Genomic DNA, 23,133 nt, shown 5'->3' with positions numbered 1-23,133 from the left:
AAATCTGTATGCAGGTCAAGAAGCAACAGTTAGAACTGGACATGGAACAACAGACTGCTTCCAAATAGGGAAAAGAAAATGTTACCCTGCTTATTTAACTTATATGCAGAGTACATCATGAGAAATGCTGGGCTGGATGAAGCACAAGCTGGAATAAAGGTGCCAGGAGAAATATCAATAACCTCAGATACACAGATGACACCACCCTTAAGACAGAAAACAAATAAGAACTAAAGAGCCTCTTGATGAAAAAGTTGGCTTAAAGCTCAACATTTAGAAAACTAAGATCATGGCATCTGGTCCCATCACTTAATGGAAAATAGATGGGGAAACAATGGAAGCAGTGAGAAACTTTGGGCTCCAAAATCACTGCAGATGATGACTGCAGACATGAAATTAAAAGACCCTTGCTCCTTGAAAGAAAATGAGACAGACCAACCTAGACAGCATATTAAAAAGCAGAGACATTACTTTACCAACAAAGTTCCATCTAGTCAAAGCTATGGTTTTTCCAGTAGTCATATATGAATGTGAGAGTTGGACCATAAAGAAAGCTGAGAACTGAAGAATTGATGCTAAATGTGTTAGTCACTGAGTGACTAACACACAGTCCATCCTAAAGGAAATCAGTCCTGAATATTCATTGGAAGGACTTATGCTGAAGCTGAAACTCCAATATTTTGGCTATATGATGCAAAGAAACAACTCATTGGAAAAGACTGATTCTGGGAAAGACTGAAGGCTGGGGGAGAAGGGGATGACAGAGGAAGAGATGGTTGGATGGCATTACCTATGAGATGGACATGAGTTTGAGTAAACTCTGGGAGTTGGTGATGGACAGGGAAGCCTGGCATGCTGTAGTCCATGGGGTCACAAAGAGTCAGACTTGACTGAGCGACTGAACTGAACTGAAGCTGGTATCTCAAGAAGAGTCCAGAGATGCCCATCTTAACAATGCCCCAGATGCCTGACCTGGAACAGAGGGTTGAGAGTTTCAGTCCTAAATGAGGGACAATAGCAAGCTAATCAGTGTCTCATCCTGGTTATGTGCAGAATCAAAATTCCTGTGCTAGATTTGTCAGTTTATAAACACCTCTGATGTTGTTGTTCTTCAGTCTCTAAGCCCTGCCTGACTTTTTGCAACCCGTGGACTGCAGCATGCCAGGCTTTCTGTCCTTCACCATCTCCCGGAGTTTACTCAAACTCATGTCCATTGAGTGAGTGATGCCATCCAACCATCTCATCCTTTGTTGCCCCTTTTTCCTGATGCCCTCATGAGAAATACTCTATTCTTTTCTGGGTATTGTGGACAACAAATATTCTTCATATTTTGCCAACCAGGAACCTGAATATAATTTTCCCTCTCCCACATGGTACATAAGGCCTGGAGAAATCCATGGTATACATGGTCCACACAGCCTGGAGAATTCCATGGACAGAGGAGCCTGGGGTCCCAAAGAGTTGCACAGGATTGAGTGACTAACACACAGATGATACATATTCACCAAGCACAAAAACATCCCAGGAATAACTATAACTCATGCATAATATTAATGACTTGCAAATACTTGTCTAGGATGTGTTCACATTTAAAACATTTTTAAATTAAAATAAAGAAATGTCAATTTAAAGTACAAATAGCAATTTATTTCTATTTGTTATTACACATCTGAAAGATGGATGTGTCCTCACATCACTTTATCCATTATATCAGATTGCAAACTAAGTCTTCAAAATTGCTTGCTTTATAGATGAGTTTAGTGTTACTTGTTATAAAATGATTCCTTACATAATTAGACACAACATAAGATCACATACAAGTGATAATTACTGACTAGTAATTAAAATAAATCCCCAGAGGAAATACTCAATAAAAATTAAGGAATATAACTCTTTTTTAGCATTTTGTATACTACCACACAATTGCACTCATTTCACATGCTAGCAAAGTAATGCTCAAAATTCTGCAAGCCAGGCTTCAACAGTACGTGAACCGAGAACTTCCAGATGCTCAACCTGGATTTAGAAAAGGCAGAGGAATCAGAGATCAAATTACCAACATTCACTGCATCATAGAAAAAGCAAAGGAATTGCAGAAAACATCTACTCCTGCTTTACTGACTACTCTAAAGCCTTTGACTGCGTGTATCACTACAAACTATGGAAAAATCTTAAAGAAATGGGAGCACCAGATCACCTTACCTGCCTCCTGAGAAACCTGTATGCATGTCAAGAAGCAACAGTTAAAACTGGATATGGAATAACCAACTGGTTCAAAATTGGGAAAAGAGTACATCAAGTCTGTTTATTGTTACCCAGGTTATTTAACTTATATGCAAGAGTAGATCACGCACAATGCCAGGCTGGATGAAGTACAAGCTGGAATCAAGATTGCCAGGAGAAATATCAATAACCTCAGATACGCAGATGGCACCATCCTTATGGCAGAAAGCAAAGAGGAACTAGAGAGCCTCTTGATGAAAGTGAAAGGAGAGCAAAAAAGCCGGCTTAAAATTCAACACTCTAAAAACTAAGATCAAAAAATAAAAATAAAAACTAAGATCATGGCATCCAGTCCCATAATTCATGGGAAATAGATGGGGAAACAATGGAAACAGTGACAGACTTTATTTTCTTTGGCTCCAAAATCACTGCAGATGGTCACTGCAGCCACAAAATTAAAAGATCCTTGCTCCTTGAAAGAAAAAATAAAACAAACCTAGACAGCATATTAAAAAGCAGAGACATTGCCAACAAAGGTCCATATAGTCAAAGCTATGGTTTATCCAGTAGTCATGTGTGGATGTGAGAATTGGACCATAAAGAAGGCTGAGCACCGAAAAACTGATGCTTTTGAACTGCAGTGCTGGAGAGGACTCTCGAGAGTCCCTTGGACAGCAAGGAGATCAAACCAGTCAATCCTAAAGGAAATCAACCCTGAATATTCACTGGAAGGACTAATGCTGAAGTTGAAGCTCCAATACTTTGGTCACCTGATGCGAAGAGCCGATTCATTAGAAAAGACCCTAATGCTGAGAAAGACTGAGCCAAGAGGAGAAGGGGATGACAGAGGGTGAGATGGTTGGGCAAGCTCCGGGAGATGGTGAAGAACAGGGAAGCCTAGCATGCTGCAGTCCAAGGGGTCACAAAGAGTTAGACACACTGAACAACTAAACAACAAATTGAAGTATAATTAACATGTTGACAAAAATCAGCACATATTTAAAGTGTAACAAAAGTTTTGACATATTGTATATTCATAAAACCACCACTGCTTTTGTTTCATCACTAAGTCATGTCTGACTCTTTGCCACACCATGGACTGTAGCCTGCCAGGCTACTCTGTCCATGGAATTCTCCAGGCAAGAACACTGGAATGGGTTGCCATTTCCTTCTCCAGGGGATCTTCCCCATCCAGGGATGGAACCAGAGTCTCCTGCATTGGTATGCAAATTTTTTTTTTTTTTTTTCACCACTGAGCCACCTCGGAAGCTCAAAACCATCCCTGTAATCAAGATAATGAACATATCCTTCACCCTCAAGACTTTCTTCCTGCTCCTTTGTAATCCTTCCTCTATTCCTGCCTCCTCCCTTCCCCAGGCAAACACTGATTTGCTTTTCACAATAAATTAGTTTGCATTTTCTCAAATTGTATATGAATGAAACTATACAGTATGTACTTTTTTTCTGGCCTTTCTCTCAACATAATTACTTTGATGATCATCTGTTTTGTTGATATGAGCATATACATTATCTGTATTCACTAGTATACAGTGAACAGTCTATATAATGATTTCATTTTTTAAAATATATATAGTAATGAAAGCTCTGAAACACATATGGCAATAAAAGAAACAAAGTAGATGTATTAACACATTAAAAGTGGTAATCTTAATATTTGAATTGTGGATCCTTTTTGTTTGTCATTATATTGTATCATCACTCTCAAATTTTAATATAATGAATATGTATTTATTTTATAAACAGATAAGAAGTATCATTCATAAAAAAAATCTAAGACTTTCATTTTTATTGATTGTTTTATCAAACATTTATCGGTAAATGACTTGATGTGCATCATTCATTCTATGGCAGTGTGAGATATGGCTTCTGCCTTCAAGATACTATCCTAACAGATTGTGGTTCAGGAAAAATGAACCAACATTTAAAACAAACTAAAATAGTAAAAACTGAAATTAAAGTCCCTTTCTGATTATTTCACATGAGACTGCACCCAGCTGCTTTCAAAATATCAAAGCTAGTTCACCCATTAGCAAACCTTATACATCAAACTATGCCTTTTAGAATTTTGCATGTTTTTTTTTGCCAAATGATATATTAAACAAGATTATCGCAGTAGCTGTCATCATTCTGGTTTTCCCATAGGCAGTCCATTGAAATGTTACAGCCTATATGATCTTAAAGTCTGAAAAGCAAACATATAGACGTGTGTATGGATACATATATACGGAGTTATGCATATGTAGTTATGCATATATGTAGGTTATGCATATACCTACACACACACACACTCTATATATACGTATACATATTTTATATATATTAGAGAGAGAGAGAAAGGGAAGCAGAAGGAGTCAGAGAGGAGCCAGAAGAGGCAGGGAGAGTGGCGGTAGAGGAGGAGGAGAAGTTGTTTGATACTTTGATTAAGGATTTGTGTGAACCACTGCTAGCTGTTGCTGGAATTACAAATATGAGTCAGAAAATGACTAAATCGCCAATGAATTTTGAATCTTGGGATAACGATAAAGCTTTTCATAGTATGAATTACAAGTCACATACTGCAGGCTACATACACAGTTATAAGTAATGAGTTTCCAAATTTGAGATTCAGAAGCAGATAGAGTACTACATGTATTCCTAGAAGCAATGAAGATTTCTGACTTCGTTGATCTAGAAATATTTCCTGGCTGAAGTGTTATTTGAGCTGCAGTTGTGATAAGCATTTATTTTCCTTTAAGTCAGCAGAAACCCTATATAACAAAGGACTGTTAAATGATACAGATATATCTTCCTGTAGAGGAGACATACAGTGCCCACTGCCCTATGGCTGCCTCCCATTCTCACAAATAATAAAAAATTTTCTGCACATGACATTTGAATTCTGCCAAAGACTCCCCCATGAACAAGCTTTAGCTGGCTCCTATGAACTCCTTCCAATGAGGTCTCAATCTTGGTCCCATCCTGTCTTTGACCTGTCTTCCCCTCCAGTCTTAGTAAGGATCCTGATATGTCAGTTTAGTGAGAATTTTCCCATTGTTGTTATCTGATTGCACTTGATATCTGATCAAATTCCTCATCCCTTATTCTGATGTCTAAGCCTTCAGCCTGCCTTCGGCAAGAATCATGTTAAATCAGTCCAGCAAGAATTCCCCAACCTTTGACATCTTACCCAGTTATTTTCCATTCACTGACCCCCTCACTCTGTTCTTTGGTGATAAATCCCCAGCTGTCTTTACCGTGTTTGGAGTTGAGCCCAATCACTTTCTCTTATTGTTTATTTCTATTGCAAGAGTCTTGAATAAACCCTTTCTTACCATTTTAAGATATATCAGTGTGATGTTTTCTTTTCAATTAAGAGGGACAATTATGAATCCAATCTATACAAAGACACCTTACTTTATCCAGTATGTATGAATACATTTTTAAAAATTGTAATTTAACTTTATGTAAATCAATTTCTACTTTTCTTTTAATGGGAAAACTTTTCAGTTACCCAACTGGTATATATTAAGAAGCTATCTCTAATAATTGTGAAGGGTCTGAGTTCACTGTACTCACACGCTAACAAGTTAGCCTGCTAGTTTCTTGGGAGCTGGCAGATGACAGGAGACCCCTGGGTCAGAAACAGACTTCTATTATTTACAGCACAGCAAGCAGCATGACCGTCAGCATATCTGAAAGCAGCTCCCTTTTCCCCTCAAGTCCCACAGAGGTGATACGAATGAACTCGGATGAATGCTTACACACAGTAAGCTGCGTTACAAAAGAGAAACCCAGAGTTTAGAGAGCCTGAATCTTTTATTGTGTGCAAAAGGCATGCCTGCCCTTTCCTCTAAAGGAAGACTAGCTCTATTTTCCAAGGCTGATCACTATTCAGACTTCTTTGAAAAGATAAAAGATCCATTAGTGCCTCACTTACAGAATGTTTAGAAATGTGACACACCTTTAGAGAATTATCTCCCAGGACCATTTTGAGTCTACAATCATAAGAATCCTCTTAAGAACATTAGAATAAGGTAATTTATCAAAATATGTATTTTCATATATGACTTTCGCAAAGCCTGGGATACACTTACATATAACAACAAATTCATTACTTTAAGAATGTCAATATCAGCCCCATTTGATGTAAATTCTTGATGGCTGGTTGGTGAGATGGAAAGAAACAAGAGAAAACATATCACATTTCTTTCATCAGCTTCAAATTCTACTCTTCATCCAAAGAGAATTGCAAACTTTTCTATAACTTTCCCTGTCTTCTCTCACTACTTAAGAGGGTAAAAGAAAGCACTTACTGGGTGACAACTCTAGTGTCAAGCATTGTGGTAAGTGATCTTTCTTCTCTTCTTAATGGTCTAACCTTTCTCCAGTTCTAGACCTTATATTCAACATATAAACCTGGATGTTACACAGACCCTCAGATTTAGCAAAACCCAAATATCATTCCCACATCCCATAACACAAAACCTCAGACTCAAGCAGATTTGAATTTTCAGACACTGAGAAACAACCAAAGTTTAGCCAAGCATCACATTTCTGGTTTGTAAACATTCTCACAAATCCAAAAAGAAAAGATAGAAGTAATTCATTCTTTCTCTCTCCCCTCCCTCACCCTGCCAGCTTTGTCTCCCTCTGTGTGTGTGTGTGTGTGTGTGTGTCTGTCTTTCCCCCACCTCTCATCATTATATTCTGATAAATTCAATGGGAACTTTCAATATTCATTTATTTTCATTTTATTCAGATAAAGATACAAACAATCCATCTAAATACATCTTAAATTTTACATATTAAATCTGTAAATGTGGAGAAGTAACCTAACAGATTGACAAGACCATAAGTTTTAAAGATAGGGGTAGGGTCTAACATGTTGAAGACTATTCCTTCCCATCTATTTTCCAAGGCTAGCATAAAATATGTATTTCAATGGTTGACTTTAGATAAATCTAACAATACTGAACTAATTACTTAAAAGGAATATTGGTTTACAAATTTTCTACTTAATTTTTTAAAATCAAATTGACTTCATTTGTGGTGTTAGCATTATTTAGACTGACCTACATCTCTCATGACATTTTGTAAGCATTCAAATATTATATAAATTCTTTTCTTTAAATGTGTATTGTTCTTCTTTTGTCTGTTTAGTCACTGTAAAGGGATTATTTCTGTACAATATGTCTGATATTTTGAATGTTTTCTTTTGAGATTGCTCTCTGAAAATTACAAGGGAGTTGGATGTCCAAGTTTACAAGATTTTTAACAACTGTATATGCTCCCCATGCTAAACCCCAAATAAAAACCTATAATCTCCACCACAGGCATCATTAATATTTTAAAATAAATATTAATTATATGATTCTAGATTCAGTTCAGTTCAGTTCATTCACTCAGTCATGTCCAACTCTTTGCAACCCCATGCCAGGATACAGCACACCAGGCCTCTCTGTCTATCACCAATCCTGGAGCCTGCTCAAACTCATGTCTGTCGCATCAGTGATGCCATCCAACCATCTCATCCTCTGTCGCCCCCTCCTCCTCCCGCTTTCAATCATTCCCAGCATCAGAGTTTTTCAAATGAGTCTGTTCCTCTCATCAGGTGGCCAAAGTATTGGAGTTTCAGCTTCAGCATCAGTCCTTAAATGAATATTTAGGACTGATTTCCTTTAAGATGGACTGGTTGGATCTCCTTGCAGTCCAAGGGACTCTCAAGAGTCTCTCCAACACCACAGTTCAGAGCAGTCAATTCTTTGGTGATTAGTTTTTGTTATAATCCAACTCTCACATCTATACATGACTACTGGAAAAACCACAGCTTTAACTAGACGAATTTGTTGGCAAAGTAATGTCTCTGCTTTTTAATATGCAGTATAGGTTTGTCATAACTTTTCTCCCAAGGAGCAAGGGTCTTTTAATTTCATGGCTGCAGTCACCATCTGCAGTGATTTTGGAGCCCCCCAAAATAAAAGTCTCTCACTGTTTTCATTGTTTCCCCATCTATTTACTATGAAGTGATGGGACCGGATGCCATGAACTTCGTTTTCTGAATGTTGAGTTTTAAACCAACTTTTTCACTCTCCCTTTCATCAAGAGGCTCTTCAGTTCTTCTTCACTTTCTGCCATAAGGGTGGTGTCATCTGCATATCTGAGGTTATTGATATTTCTCCCAGCAATGTTGATTCCAGCTTGTGCTTCATCCAGCCCAGAATTCTGCGTGATGTACTCTGCGTATAAGTTAAATAAACAGGGTGACAACATACAGCCTTGACGTACTCCTTTCCCAATTTGGAACCAGTCTGTTGTTCCATGTCCAATTCTAACTGTTGCTTCTTGACTTGCATACAGATTTATCAAGAGGCAGGTCAGGTGGCCTGCTATTCCCATCTCTTGAAGAATTTTCCACAGTTTGTTGTGATCCACTTAGTCAACGGCTTTGGCAAAGTCAATAAATCAAAAGTAGATGTTTTTCTGGAACTCTTGCTTTTTCAATGATCCAACAGATGTTGTCAATTTAATCTCTGGTTCCTCTGCCTTTTCTAAATTCAGCTTGAACATCTGGAAGTTCACAACTCACATACTGCTGAAGCCTGGCTTGGAGAATTTTAAGCATTACTTTACTAGCAATATGTGAACCATGAACTTCCTGATGTTCAAGCTGGTTTTAGAAAAGTCAGAGGAACAAGAGATCAAATTGCCAGCATCCGCTGGATCATGGAAAAAGCAAGAGAGTTCCAGAAAAACATCTATTTCTGCTTTATTGACTATGCCAAAGCCTTTGACTGTGTGGATCACAATAAACTGTGGAAAATTCTGAAAGAGATGGGAATACCAGACCACCTGATCTGCCTCTTGAGAAATTTGTATGCAGGTCAGGAAGCAACAGTTAGAACTGGACATGGAACAACAGACTGGTTCCAAATAGGAAAAGGAGTTTGTCAAGGCTGTATATTGTCACCCTGTTTATTTAACTTCTATGCAGAGTACATCATGAGAAACGCTGGACTGGAAGAAACACAAGCTGGAATCAAGATTGCTGGGAGAAATATCAGTAACCTCAGATATGCAGATGACACCACCCTTATGGCAGAAAGTGAAGAGGAACTAAAAAGCCTCTTGATGAAAGTGAAAGTGGAGAGTGAAAAAGTTGGCCTAAAGCTCAACATTCAGAAAACAAGATCATGGCATACGGTCCCATCACTTCATGGGAAATAGATGGGGAAACAGTGGAAACAGTGTCAGACTTTATTTTTTGGGGCTCCAAAATCACTGCAGATGGTGACTGCAGCCATGAAATTAAAAGATGCTTACTCCTTGGAAGGAAAGTTATGACCAACCTAGATAGCATATTGAAAAGCAGAGACATTACTTTGCCAACAAAGGTTCGTCTAGTCAAGGCTATGGTTTTTCCAGTAGTCATGTATGGATGTGAGAGTTGGACTGTGAAGAAGGCTGAGCGCTGAAGAATTGATGCCTTTGAACTGTGGTGTTGGAGAAGACTCTTGAGAGTCCCTTGGACTGCAAGGAGATCCAACCAGTCCATTCTGAAGGAGATCAGCCCTGGGATTTCTTTGGAAGGAATGATGTTAAAGCTGAAACTCCAGTACTTTGGCCACCTCATGCGAAGAGTTGACTCATTGGAAAAGACTCTGATGCTGATAGGAATTGGGGGCAGGAGGAGAAGGGGACAACAGAGGATGAGATGGCTGGATGGCATCACTGACTCAATGGACGTGAGTCTGGGTGAACTCTGGGGTTGGTGATGGACAGGGAGGCCTGGAGTGCTGCAATTCATAGGGTTGCAAAGAGTCGGACACGACTGAGCGACTGAACTGAACTGAACTTACTAGTGTGTGAGATGAGTGCAATTGTGCGGCAGTTTGAACATTCTTTGGCATTGCCTTTCTTTGGATTGGAATGAAAACTGACCTTTTCCAGTCCTGTGGTCACTGCTGTGTTTTCCAGATTTGCTGACATATTGAGTGCAGAACTTTCACAGCATCATCTTTCAGGATTTGAAATAGCTCATTTGGAATTCCATCACTTCCACTAGCTTTGTTCGTAGTGATGCTTCCTAAGGCCTACTTGCCTTCACATTCCATGATGTCTTGCTCTAGGTGAGTATTGAGTATTCACACAATTGTGGTTATCTGGGTTGTGAAGATCTTTTTTGTATCATTCTTCTTGTATTCTTGCCACCTCTTCTTAATATCATCTGCTTCTGTTAGCTCCATACCATTTCTGTCCTTTATTGTGCTCATCTTTGCATGAAATGTTCCTTTGGTATCTCTAATTGTCTTAAAGAGATCTCTAGTCTTTCCCATTCTACTGTTTTCCTCTATTTCTTTGCACTGATCTCTGAGGAAAGCCTTCTTATCTCTCCTTGCTATTCTTTGGAACTCTGCATCCAAATGGGTATATCTTTCCTTTTCTCCTTTACCTTTAGCTTCTCTTCTTTTCTTAGCTATTTGTAAGACCTTGTCAGACAACCATTTTCCTTTTAGCATTTCTTTTTCTTGGGGATGGTCGTGATCACTGCCTTGTGTACAATGTCACGAACATAGTTGCGTATGTTCACGAACATAGTTCCGTCCATAGTTCTTCAGGCACTCTGTCTATCAGATTGAATCCCTTGAATCTATTTGTCACTTTCACTTATAATCATAAGGGATTTGATTTAGATCATATCTGAATGGCCTAGTGGTTTTCCCTACTTTCTTCAATTTAAGTTTGAATTTGGCAATAAGAAGTTCATGATCTAGTTTATAGAGTGAAAGTTTATAGAACATAGTATCTTTGCCAAGAAGCCTCAGGAGCATGAACCATGAGCAAAGTTTATATGGTCTCCCTTCTAAAATGCATAAACTTTCAAATGCCCTGGAACATGTTGTTAGGGCTTAGATATTTAACAAGAAGCCAGTACCACTCTGGAAGTGGAAATATAATTTTGAAGTGGGATAAATATGAAGCAAAGTGTAGGATGTTCCTAATTACAAGAGACTCTAGTGGATTCAAACTCTGAATAGTTTTTAGAATCCTAAGAATCCCTAAATGTTTGGAGAGGTCTCAGGGCATAAATCTGGAGAAGGAAATGGGAACCCACTCCAGTGTTCTTGCCTGGAGAATCCCATAGACAGAGGAGGCTGGAGGGCTACAGTCCACGGGACCGCAAAGAGTCAGACACCACTAAAGTGACTTAGAACAGCACAGTACAGCACAGCGGATCCAAACTGTGAACAGTTTTGAGAATCCTAAGAATCCCTAAATGTTTGGAGAGGTCACAGGGCATAATCCTGGAGAAGGAAATGGTAACCCACTCCAGTATTTTTGCCTGGCATATCCCATGGACAATGGAGCCTGGTGGGCTACATTCCATGGGGTCACCAAGAGTTGGACACAGCTGAGTGACTAACACACAGGGCATATTACATAAGAGTCTGTGCTCTGAAGGCAGACAGCCCTGGGCTTGACTTTCAACTTGTTCTGCCATTTACTGTGGGATGTTGGAAAGTGACTTATTTCTTAGGCTGCTTTTTTTCCAATTCAAAATGGACATGATAATGCCTTCTACATAGTGCTCTGAAAGGATTTATTAAAATAATGCAAAAAGCACCCATTGCAGCATTTCACAAATGTTAGCTGTTATCATAATGATAATGACAGCTATGGGACAATGTTGTTTTATGGCCAACTTGGAGTCCAGGCAACCAAAGGCCTTATTTAGAGGACATTAAAACAAGAAACCTGGTATTTGGGTTTCATATGGCACCCCACCCCAGTACTCTTGCCTGGAAAATCCCATGGATGGAGAAGCCTGGTGGGCTGCAGTCCATGGGGTTGCTAAGAGTCGGACACGACTGAGCAACTTCCCTTTCACTTTTCACTTTCATGCATTGGAGAAGGAAATGGCAACCCACTCCGGTGTTCTTGCCTAGAGAATCCCAGGGACAGAGGAGCCTAGTGGGCTGCCATCACACAGAGTTGGACACGACTGAAGCGACAGCAGCAGCAGCATGTCATAAAAATGACATATGAAATTTATTCATTATTTAATTACAACTTTATTTTTCACTGAATTTAGTCAAAATAGGCTCTATGTGAAAATGCATCCCAAGTCAGATTTCTTGAATTATTTTTACATGTCAGTTACCTGAAACCAAGGTTTATGTGGTCATTAATAAGGACTCAAACTTTCAGTTTACTCTAAGGAAAACTTAGAGAATTTCACAAAGAAATATATTAAAGAATAGTCACACTCATACTTTTCAGTATTTTAAAACAATGAAAATATACACAATATAGGATCTACTAAGTTTTGGACTATACAAATATATGGACACATATTTGAAGTTATTAGCCTCATAGTCTTAAAAAATTATATTCATGTTCAGCATATAAAAGTTTTTTAAAATTATATATAGACAGACTGAGCTATGTTTATTTATTTTTAACCATATATATGCATATATACATGTTATATATATGTTATGTATAACATACATACACATATATGGATATACATCAAGAATTTAGTGCTTGTTTCTTATCTATGGCTATTGTGAATAGTGGTTTTTATTTTCTTCTTTAAACTTCCTAAATTTGGAAATGAGAAAGCATTACCTTGAGTTAAGTGTTGTCCCACTGTATTTTTTGCATATACAAAGTAAAATGTCCTGGGACAGAAAGAAAAATACCTTATGAGTGGAACTTTCTAGGCTGGAAATGTTTGATTTGGTGAACACACTCTTCAGTCTGGGTCAGCACTGTATTATATTGTAAATAAATTAACATATTTATTTAACAGTTAAATCACTTTACTTACAAAGCTATAAATTCCATCCATCCATAAATTGCCTGGGAAGTTTCATAATGATACATCCATAACCCTCTTCTAGCCATCAACTCAAACAAGTTGCCAGGTTCTCATATACTAGTATAATGGAGAATAAAAGCAAAAATAAAATCAGTTTTGCTCTCTTTCTGTAGAGGAATCACTGTAGACTTAACACTAACTGATGGATAATAATAAGTACAAACAAGAGTTTTCATTTACTGAGTGCTTCCATAGTACCAAACACTGTTTTAAGGTGTTTTCTGTTTTCAGATATTATCTCTTTGTACCGGAACTGGGCTTCCCAGGCGGCTCTAGCAGTAAGAACCTACCTGCCAATGCAGAGACATAAGAGATGTGGGTTCGATCTCTGGGTCAAGAAGATCCCCTAGAGAAGGACATGGCAACCCACTCTAGTAGTCTTGCCTGGATAAATGAGGGACAGAGGAGCCTGACGGATTACAGTCCATAGGGTTGCAAAGAGTCAGACACAACTGAAGCGACTTAGCACGCACACAGGCACTTACCTCAACTATATAAGATATACATTTACTACCATTACCGCTCAACAGATGAGAATACAAAGGCTAAGAAAAATTAATGTACTGTAGGTGACATAAATAATAAGCAGTGGACCTAAATTTAGGATCCAGATCTTTCTAGAGCTAAAGTTCATTTTGGCTTCCCAGGTGGTAAAGAATCTGCCTGCAGTGCAAGAGACCTGGGTTTGATCCATGGGTTCGAAAGATCCCCTGGAGAAATGGCTACCCACTCTAGTACTCTTGCCTGGAGAATTCCACGGACAGAGGAACCTGGTGGATTACAGTCCATGGGGTCACAAAGAATAGGACACAACTGAGCAACTAACACTTTCTTTCACTTTTATTGTTTTTTTAACCATTAACTTACTTCCCAATTATCCTTTCACTTTTAGAATAGTTCTAGGCAACTATATCTTAATGTATCTGTAAGTTACTTACATGCAATAATAATCTAGAGGCCTAATCAAGTATTTTGGAAAAAATTATCTTCCTTCCCCACTGTATTAGTTTGCTAAGGCTGCCATAACACAGTGTAACACACTGAGTTGCTTAAATAATAGAAATTTGTCGTCTCACTCTTTTCAAAACGAGAAGTCTGAGATCAAGGTGTCAGCAGAGCTATGCTCTATCTGAAAGTGCTAAGGAAAAATCTGTTGCAGGCCTACTAAGTAGTTCTTTAGTTTGTGGCAGCATAACTCAGTCTTCAGTGGTGTTCTACCTGTGTGTATGTCCTTTACTAAAAGGATTCCAGTCATGATGGACAGGAATCCGCTTTGCTTCAGAGTGACTTTATCTTAACTACAGTTGGCCCTTCAACAACATGGGTTGAACTGTGTGTATGTGTGTAGTTGCTAAGTTGTGCCCAACTCTTTCATGACCCCATGGACTGTAGACCACCAGGCCCAGTCCACTTATATGCACATTTTTTTAAATGGTAAATACTACAACACTATATGATCCTCCGTTGGCTGAAACCACAGAGAACCATGAATACAAAGGAGCTGAGGATACAGAGGAACCACAATACAGAGGGCCAACTATAAGCCATATGCAGATTTTCTACAGTACAGATCAGAGCCTCTAACTCCCATGCTGTTCAAGGGTCAACTGTAATAACATTGAAAGCATCCCTAGTCCTAAATAAGGTCACTTATTAGCAGTGGGAGTTAGGGCTTCAAAATATGACTTTTGAGGAAAAACACACTTCAACTCAAAACACTCACCATACTGTGTTCCACTTCTGCTCCTAATATTTAATGAGCATACATCTGTATAGGCTTTGTAAACTGCCAAAGGATATATGCCATCACAAAAAATTAAGGACATACAACAAATATAATGTATAATGTGACATACAATAAAATATAAAAGTTCAAGATTAATGTCTGCATAGTTCTCAAAATGTAGTGAGCCTAAGAATCATCTGGGAAGCTGTATACAACTCCAGCAAGTACTTTATGAAGGTGTGATTACTCTGTGTTGTATATTTTGGGGCCTATGAAACCATCTTATCTATATTATCAGTATGATTATCCCAACCTTAAAGCAAAATTTCAGTAATACCCTAAAGCACTTACATTTGTTCATACTTAAAATGTCATTTTTAAATAGGGGTCATGGGGAAAGGAGTCATATTTTATATTTTGTATTTTTCATAGTCTTTAGCATTGTAACTTACAGATATTATGTGATAAAGCATTTCATGAATACTTACTAAGTTAATAGATTGATGGATGAATGGATGTGTATTCAAAGTTGCTCCATTTGATACCATCTTTAACCTCTACCAGGTTTCACTTGTAGGTATCCCCCTTGAAAGGATACGCTTGGAAAGCAATGGAATCTATGGTTGTTGATACTGTTTGCCACATTCTACTTCATATGTTAGTTTACCACACTCAGATTATTCGTTCCATCTCAAACTGAAAACTTCTCATTAGCCTAATAATGGAAATATTTATATTTAACTTCATAACATCAAAAGCATAGTGGTTAAGTGCTCACACTTTTAAGCCAGTCCACATAGGCACAAGTGGCAAATCTATTACCTACTAGTTATGTTAACCTGATATAAATTAAATGATCCCCCTGGAACTTATATGCTTACTTCATAAGGTTTCTGTGAGAACTGTATGAGTTAATTCATGAAACACACTTAAGACAGTATCTTATAGTACATGAAAGATTTTTTATGATTTGCAATTCTTTATAATTAAAAAAATATTTGTAGTGAGAATATATCTACCATATGAAAGCAATTCTAAATACCTGAATTACCTCTCTTCATCCAAATGATGTAGAAAATATTAACTGAATTTTAAAGAGTATAATTGAAATATATTTTTATAAAAAAAAGATGTTAAGGTTTCAACAATTTTAAGCCTATTTTTTAAAAAATTTATATGAAGAAACTTAACAATGCTTGTGTGAGTTATTTCCTTATAGAATAATACACTGTTGGGTGTATATGCCAATACATATGTTTGATGGTATAACAGCCATTTTTCATACAAGAGGAGGCATTTTCTAACAGTAACAAATATACTACTGTTTTGAAGCCATCTGGATTTCTTCAGGAAAAAATGTATCTGGAACATATGAAGAATTAATTAAGACCTTCTATTTTTAAAAAGGTAATTCCTATTAATTCCTTAAGAGCAAGTATTCTTATAACAATGCAATAGCACTGCTAAGGGAGCATGGTATGCTCACCCCACAGGTTCAAAGCCAAGCAAGACAAACACTGTCTGGGGCAGCGGAAGTTGAGAATGAAAACACGCAAAACTGACAAGTCCTAAAGCTTCTATAATTGATCCACCCAGAATTAAAGTTTATACCTTAAATTTATTTTTGTTCTGATCTGACCAATTATTTTTGTGAATACAGAAGATCTGAGTACTGGCAACTTTTTAATTCAACAAACCAATTCAGCATATACTTCCTAGAGGGGCTCATTATAGACTAAGTACTGGGCGTATGCATGCGTGTGCTCATATGTGCGCACATGGAGTGTGCTTCTTCCTTATAACTGTCTATTGCGTGCTCTAGGCAAAGTGAATAGAGCAGTTAGTTCCCCTAGTGTAAGGAATGTCCCTTACTCATCATCCCAACTTAAGACTCCCATGCTGTAGACTGAGGTCCACTCTGTCGTCACAACCTGGATGACAACTCAAGCCCTCATTCTGAGGACTGTCAGAGCTCTGGACCTTCACTAGCTCTGAGCTCTAGGTGCATCCTGAATCTAGAGTGTGACTGAGTCACCCCAAGTCATCATGTCAGCACTATTCTGACAACACAAACTCACATTATCTCCCCAAATAAACATGACACAGGCCAGAAAGAGAGAACAGCTCAAGGAGCTGCCCTCCTAGAACTTGGGCCCAGGTGCAGAGCTCCTGGACAGCTCTCAAGGCACAATCCTCAGGTCTGCTGCTCAACCGTGGGTCTAGTACAGAGGATCAGAGAAGCGGATCTGCGGGTCTAAGATTCAGTCCAGCCTGAGGCATCCTGTCCAGATGGCATCACTGCTGCTGCTGCTGCTAAGTCACTTCTTAGCATCACTAGCCCTAGCCAATACCAGGCACACAAAAAAGAGGTCTTTGGAATGATTTCTTGGAATTTTCTAGTACAATAACACTCTGAGACATGGGGCTCTGAGCAGCCTACTAGTCCAGGTCAAAGGGCCCAAGGCCAAAAAGGGAAACTTCTAAAAAGGGGCAAGCAGGAAGCAGGGTTCCAAGAGTCCACGGCAAAAGCTGTCACACTCCTTCTGACCCAGCAGAGAAACCCTGCAGCATGACTTCAGAATCACTTTACTGGAAACAAGAATATCACTATGGCCAGACCAGAATCAGGAGAAGGGGAATTAGACTCCACCTCTTGATGGTGGAGGTCAAGGTCACATTGAAGAGCATGGAGTGTGGATGCTGGTCTTGCAACCATATTCGGAAAATACCACCTGCCACAACCATCTTAACTGTAATTCTTCTCTGTAGCACTTAGTGTTACTAGAGTTGTTTGTTCACTTTTTTATATTCTTCACCACATTGTCAAAAAATCAAATGACTGATTACCAAAACTTGAGCCCTTCACTTCCCTGGAGTCTGTTGATAGAGGCAGTTAATATGGGAAAATGAAAACAGACGTCTGAAAACTAAGAAGGGAGAGCAATAAACAAGTTCTCTGGATTGACATACAACTAATCACATATTTATTTGATGACTAAAAAGTGACATAGCACATCTTTTTATACTCTGTCATGGGAAAAGTCAACTTCTGTGAAGAACAGTACCAAATTCATCAAATAACTATTCAGTCCTTTGCCATAAAGATTTTACTAATATGTAAAAACTCTTCTATGCTTAGTTCAATGCAACATGATAAGGAAAACACAGAAGATAAGCCTTTGAGCAGGGCCATTTATATGCCATAGATGGTATTGCTTCCCAAAGACCATGGAACAGATGTGAAGGCATCCTGAGAGTAAAGGATTGAGCTGCTTCAATAACAAAGATGAAATTAATAGCTTTAGTCTGTTTATCTATTCTCATTCCAGTCTGCTCCAGCTTACAATGTCTCGAAGTTTTCATCCTCAGAAAAAGTATGGCACTTTATGAGTCTGTCGTCTTTTGCTAATCTTCAGATGCTGAAACTCATTTTAAATCCATTCCTGTCATTTTGGATTTGCATAAGTGTCTTTCAAGAAAAATCTAAAAAGCAAAGGCTGATTTAGTGTGAATGAACATGCCATAAAACATTTCAAACCTTACGTCATTCATGTAAATCTTTCATGATTTAAAAATTTTCAACTTGCCTATAACAAGTATTCCCAGTGTTGGGCTAGATGCAATAGCTAAGGCTGAGATGGTGATTTCATTAAAACCTTTCTCTTGGGACACTTAAAGTTTGGAGGAGTGGGAGGAAAAAAAAGAATCCACTTTGTCCTATAATTTGCAATCTTAGTCATGTGTTTACATGAAACACTAGGTAAGGGAGGAGAAAAATTCTTCAGAGCTTCCTTAAGATAACAAGGCCAAATATATTATTCCCCAAAGAGATGAGACATATTTTTGGTATTCAAATATTGTCTATATTCAAATCAGTTTGGTTAAAAATATTTAATTTAGTCAAATAATTGAAGAATCACTTACATATATGGAACTTGGTTTTAATAAATCAGCCTTATTGTATTTCAAATTGGGCACTTTTGTACACTATCACTCAGAAAGTAGCTTTCACTCACGAAAAGGAGATCTGACAAATCCTTGCCTTAAAAAACATTGCACAAAAAATGCACCTGTGCTGAGCATCAATTTTTCTCAAACACAAGTCAGGTGTTTATGAATTAATATAATTCAGTTCAGTTCAGTCACTCACTTGTGTCCGACTCTTTGCGACCCCATGAACCACATCACGCCAGGCCTCCCTGTCCATCACCAACTCCTGGAGTCCACCCAAACCCATGTCCATTGAGTTGGTAATGCCATCCAACCATCTCATCCTCTGTCATCCCCCTCTCCTGCCCTCAATCTTTCCCAGAATCAGGGTCTTTTCAAATGAGTCAGCTCTTCACATCAGGTGGCCAAAGGATTAGAGTTTCAGCTTCAGCATCAGTCCTTCCAATGAATATTTAAGACTGATTTCCTTTAGGATGGACTGGTTGGATCTCCTTGCAGTCCAAGTGACTCTCAAGAGTATTCTCCAACACCACAGTTCAAAAGCATCAATTTTTCAGCACTCAGCTTTCTTCACAGTCCAACTTTCACATCCATACATGACCACTGGAAAAACCATAGCCTTGACTAGACAGACCTTTGTGAACAAAGTAATGTTTTTGCTTTTCAGTGTGCTGTCTAGGTTGGTCATAACTTTCCTTCCAAGGAGTAAGTGTCTTTTAATTTCATGGCTGCAATCACCATCTGCAGTGATTTTGGAGCCCAGAAAAATAAAGTCAGCCACTGTTTCCACTGTTTCCCCATCTATTTGCCATGAAGTGATGGGACCGGATGCCATGATCTAAGTTTTCTGAATGTTGACCCTTTCAAAATCCTCACTCTAATTTCCACCATAAAAAACAGCCATTAGAATTTCAACTGCATTTTTGAAAATCCCAAACTTGGCAATGACTTAAAGGCATCACTCTGTGACTTTTCTGACTATATTGATCCAACCCATCTGTTGTTCCAACTTTAAAAAGAGAAATTCCATGAAAAGAAATAACTAAAAAGAATACTCAAAGAAATTTGGCAAATACTAAGAAGCAAATAATCCTTAAATACATATATGTAAATAACATTCTTAGACTTCTATTATAAATAAAAACTAATATTATTGAGGGTCAAGGGGGAGAATTTCACTTTTAATGCTTGTGACTTAAAACATTATGCTTTTGCTTTCAGAGTTCTTATTAATGAAAGTTTTTCAGCTTTATTTGGTGAAGAGGCCATTAGCTAGTATCATACACCTGACTACAGGGAAAGTGGATAGCACTTGAGAGGCTGAGCCTAATAAGGCCCATTCTCACCTGTGACGATGTGAACAGCTGTCTTCTACACAGTTTGTATTAAGGGTTGGAAGAAGGGAAGTGTCCAAAGCAGCTCTTCAGCCTGAGAGTCACAGGGACTTACCATCAGATGTACTGTTTTACATGGACCATTCTTTTATGTTTTACTATATAAATGCCACAAACATATACTACATAAATACTACATGGAGTAAGGACTCACCTTTTCAATTTGGAACAATACTTATCCTCACCCCCACCCCCAGCGCCACCATGCACTATTTCTGCAGAGATACTTTAAATGTTACTATTGAAAGTGATGAAACCACACAATATCTAATGTAAGCATCTGTAACACTTAACGATACATCTAAATCTTTTAATACATCTCTGTTTGACTCTCCCACATAACTGAATTCTCCACAGTACTTGCCTCCAACCTCTTCCAGATAATATTGATAGTCATAAAACCTTCTGAGTATGCTAAAAAACCACTGAATTACAAACTCTAAAAAGGTTAGCGTTATTGTTTGTAAATTGTATCTTTAAAAAAAAAAAAAGAGGAACGAATCCAAGATATAGACAAAGAGCCATCACAATAGGTCAGTGATTACTTAGAAAGTTTAAAATGTTTCAGTGTATATTTCACAATATTGCCCTAGGATTCTCTGTTACAATAAGCCTGATAAATGCTCTAGTAGTTTGCATTTTAGCAGGCACCCGAGGTCATTCCTGATGTAGGTGACTTCCAGGGCATCCTTGGAAAATAATAATATTTTTGCAGGAGTGAAAAAGAATGTTCAAGTATAAACATTGGTGTGGAAAGAAAGAAGGACCAAAGATGGAATTCTATGGGGCATCATTCTCATTTTTAAGCTTATCTATTATTATGAGTTCATCCATGCTTGTTGATTAATAAGATTTCACCATCAGGGCTTGAATGTTTATATTAAAACAGAGTCTATTGAAAGAGGTTATTTTAATTCAAAATAAGTGTAATTGATGAGAAATCTTAGACATCAGCTTAGATTAATGGGGAAGATAAGTGGTGACAGATAAAGTGGTAAAATTTTATTTTTTCCCTGAAAACATACCAAATAAGTGGCTTCCTAATTGTCCATGTATACAACCAGCTTTATTCTCATGCCTTTTGACATCTAAAAGATACAATCTGACAATCAGAGTGATGTAAAATACTGACTCTAAAATCTTCATCAAGTAACCAAGAAAGTCATCACATGCATACTAGACTTTGGTGTGGTCTTCAGTCCTGGAAGAAAGAGTAAAATAATCTATACAGATTAAAGTAAACCAGATCTGGAAGATTTGAAGCCATTAACAAGACTTTCACTGAAGACATGGTTTGAATAAATGGGGTTACCTGAATTTGTCTTAAGAGACATTTAAACAAGTTATATACTGCTTTCTTCATATTCTTTTGCCATGTAGGTGAATTTCCACTTACTCTTTTAATATAATTAAAAAACAATGGAGAACAATACATATTCCTGCTAATATTGTGAGCACCATTATTAATTACATACCTAGAGTATATTTAAATGGTTGCTGGCTTGCTTATGTAAAGATATAATTCTATCTAAAATAGCCAGTGATACTTTAAATTTGAAATATAATTTATAAACACCCTGAATACACTATCATTATAAAACACAGTCCATCATGATCATTTGTCCTTTGATGTCTTAATTATGAAAAACAAAAGTAGGAACCAATTTCAGGAAGAAGACAAAGCTTGTGCCTTTTGAAAAGCACTAGAACCTAACTCTGAATCAGGAAGACCAGTATCTAAAAACAAACTTTTGTTCATTGTAAAATAGTTTTTCACTGTTTTTAAAAACTGTATATAGTTATTTATTGGAATTAATTTGGGATGGAAATCTTTAATATTGTTGTCAACTTAAACTCCTTGCAGTGTCTTTTCCCTTAACTGCCCCACTGAATATCCACAGTTTGCACCCACACAGTTAACCTGACCTACTTCCTTAGCTTTACTGTAGCACTGAGTTGTGTTAATTATCACCTTTTCAGAATAAGTGCAAAATCTATAAAATTCCTAATATCATCACTGTGGACCAGAATTTAAGGTCTTGGCAATCACAGTAAAAAGACACACTCCTATCAAGACAAAAATACAAACTCCTAAAATGCATATGGTACATGATAGTTTTCAGAGTTATTCGTTCAACAATTAATCATCAAGTGGCCACTAAGAAGTCAGCAATGTAGCTGGTGTTACAAATACCAAGACAAATAAGACATAAGCCTTCTCCTCAAGGGCAGAGTCTAATAAAGATTACTGATACTTTACCACCAAGATGCAATAAAGTATTGTAAGCGATGTGATAGATACATATAAGAAACAAGAAAACAACAAAGGTAAGAGTAGTTATTCTTACTCAGATGTGGAAAGAAGTGTTCCTAAAAATCATACCAAAAAAACCACTTAATATGAAAAATAATAAGCAATCTTTTGTTTGATGAACAAAGATGATGTATCAGTCAGGATTCAAAAAGGAAACTGATGGCATACTTCAAGTAAATTATCTTGTGGAGGATTTCTTTAGAAAGATCATTTATTTCTGAATAACTTAATATCTGTACTAGAATAAAAACTTGACAACTTTCACAGGCAAATACTACTTGTATACTTAATAAGAAAAAACGCCATCATTTAAGCATCTACCCTGAGTCAAGTGCTTCACTTATTCAGTTCAGATGCTCAGTCATGTCAGACTCTGTGAACCCATGGACTGCAGCATGCCAGGCCTCCCTGTCCATCACCAACTCCCAGACTTTACTCAAACTCATGTCCATCACGTCAGTGATGCCATCCAACCATCTCTTCCTCTGTCACCCCCTTCTCCTCCCACCTTCAATCTTTCCCAGCATCAGGGTCTTTTCAAATGAGTCAGCTCTTTGCATCAGGTGGTCAAAATATTGGAGTTTCAGCTTCAACATCAGTCCTCCCAATGAATATTCAGGACTGATTTCCTTTAAGATGGACT

General features: G+C 37.7%; 1 protein-coding gene across 13 annotated transcripts in view; it reads right to left on the bottom strand.

Annotated features, from left to right (window-relative positions):
- The window catches only part of LOC147364665 (uncharacterized), a 523,181-nt gene that overhangs the window by 134,724 nt on the left and 365,324 nt on the right, over positions 1–23,133 (bottom strand). For 2 of the 13 annotated variants that reach the window (XR_015134813.1, XR_015134821.1), the window contains 2 exons: positions 20,129–20,210; positions 17,781–18,314 (listed from right to left, as the gene is read on the bottom strand). The exons of 8 other annotated variants lie outside the window; for them this stretch is intronic. The gene's annotated coding sequence lies outside the window, so the exon portion shown is untranslated. Of the gene's footprint in view, positions 1–17,779; positions 18,315–20,128; positions 20,211–23,133 lie in introns of those variants that run through there. 3 more of the 13 variants (XR_015134826.1, XR_015134836.1, XM_086321639.1) reach the window with 3 other exon arrangements.

This window comes from Bos grunniens, chromosome 10 (assembly GCF_055505025.1).
Source record: "Bos grunniens cultivar Pamir isolate PY7600 chromosome 10, Bosgru_T2T1.0, whole genome shotgun sequence".
Classification (NCBI taxonomy): Eukaryota; Metazoa; Chordata; class Mammalia; order Artiodactyla; family Bovidae; genus Bos; species Bos grunniens.
The sequence above is the reverse complement of the archived record's forward strand: the minus strand, read 5'-3'. Positions and strand labels throughout refer to the sequence as shown.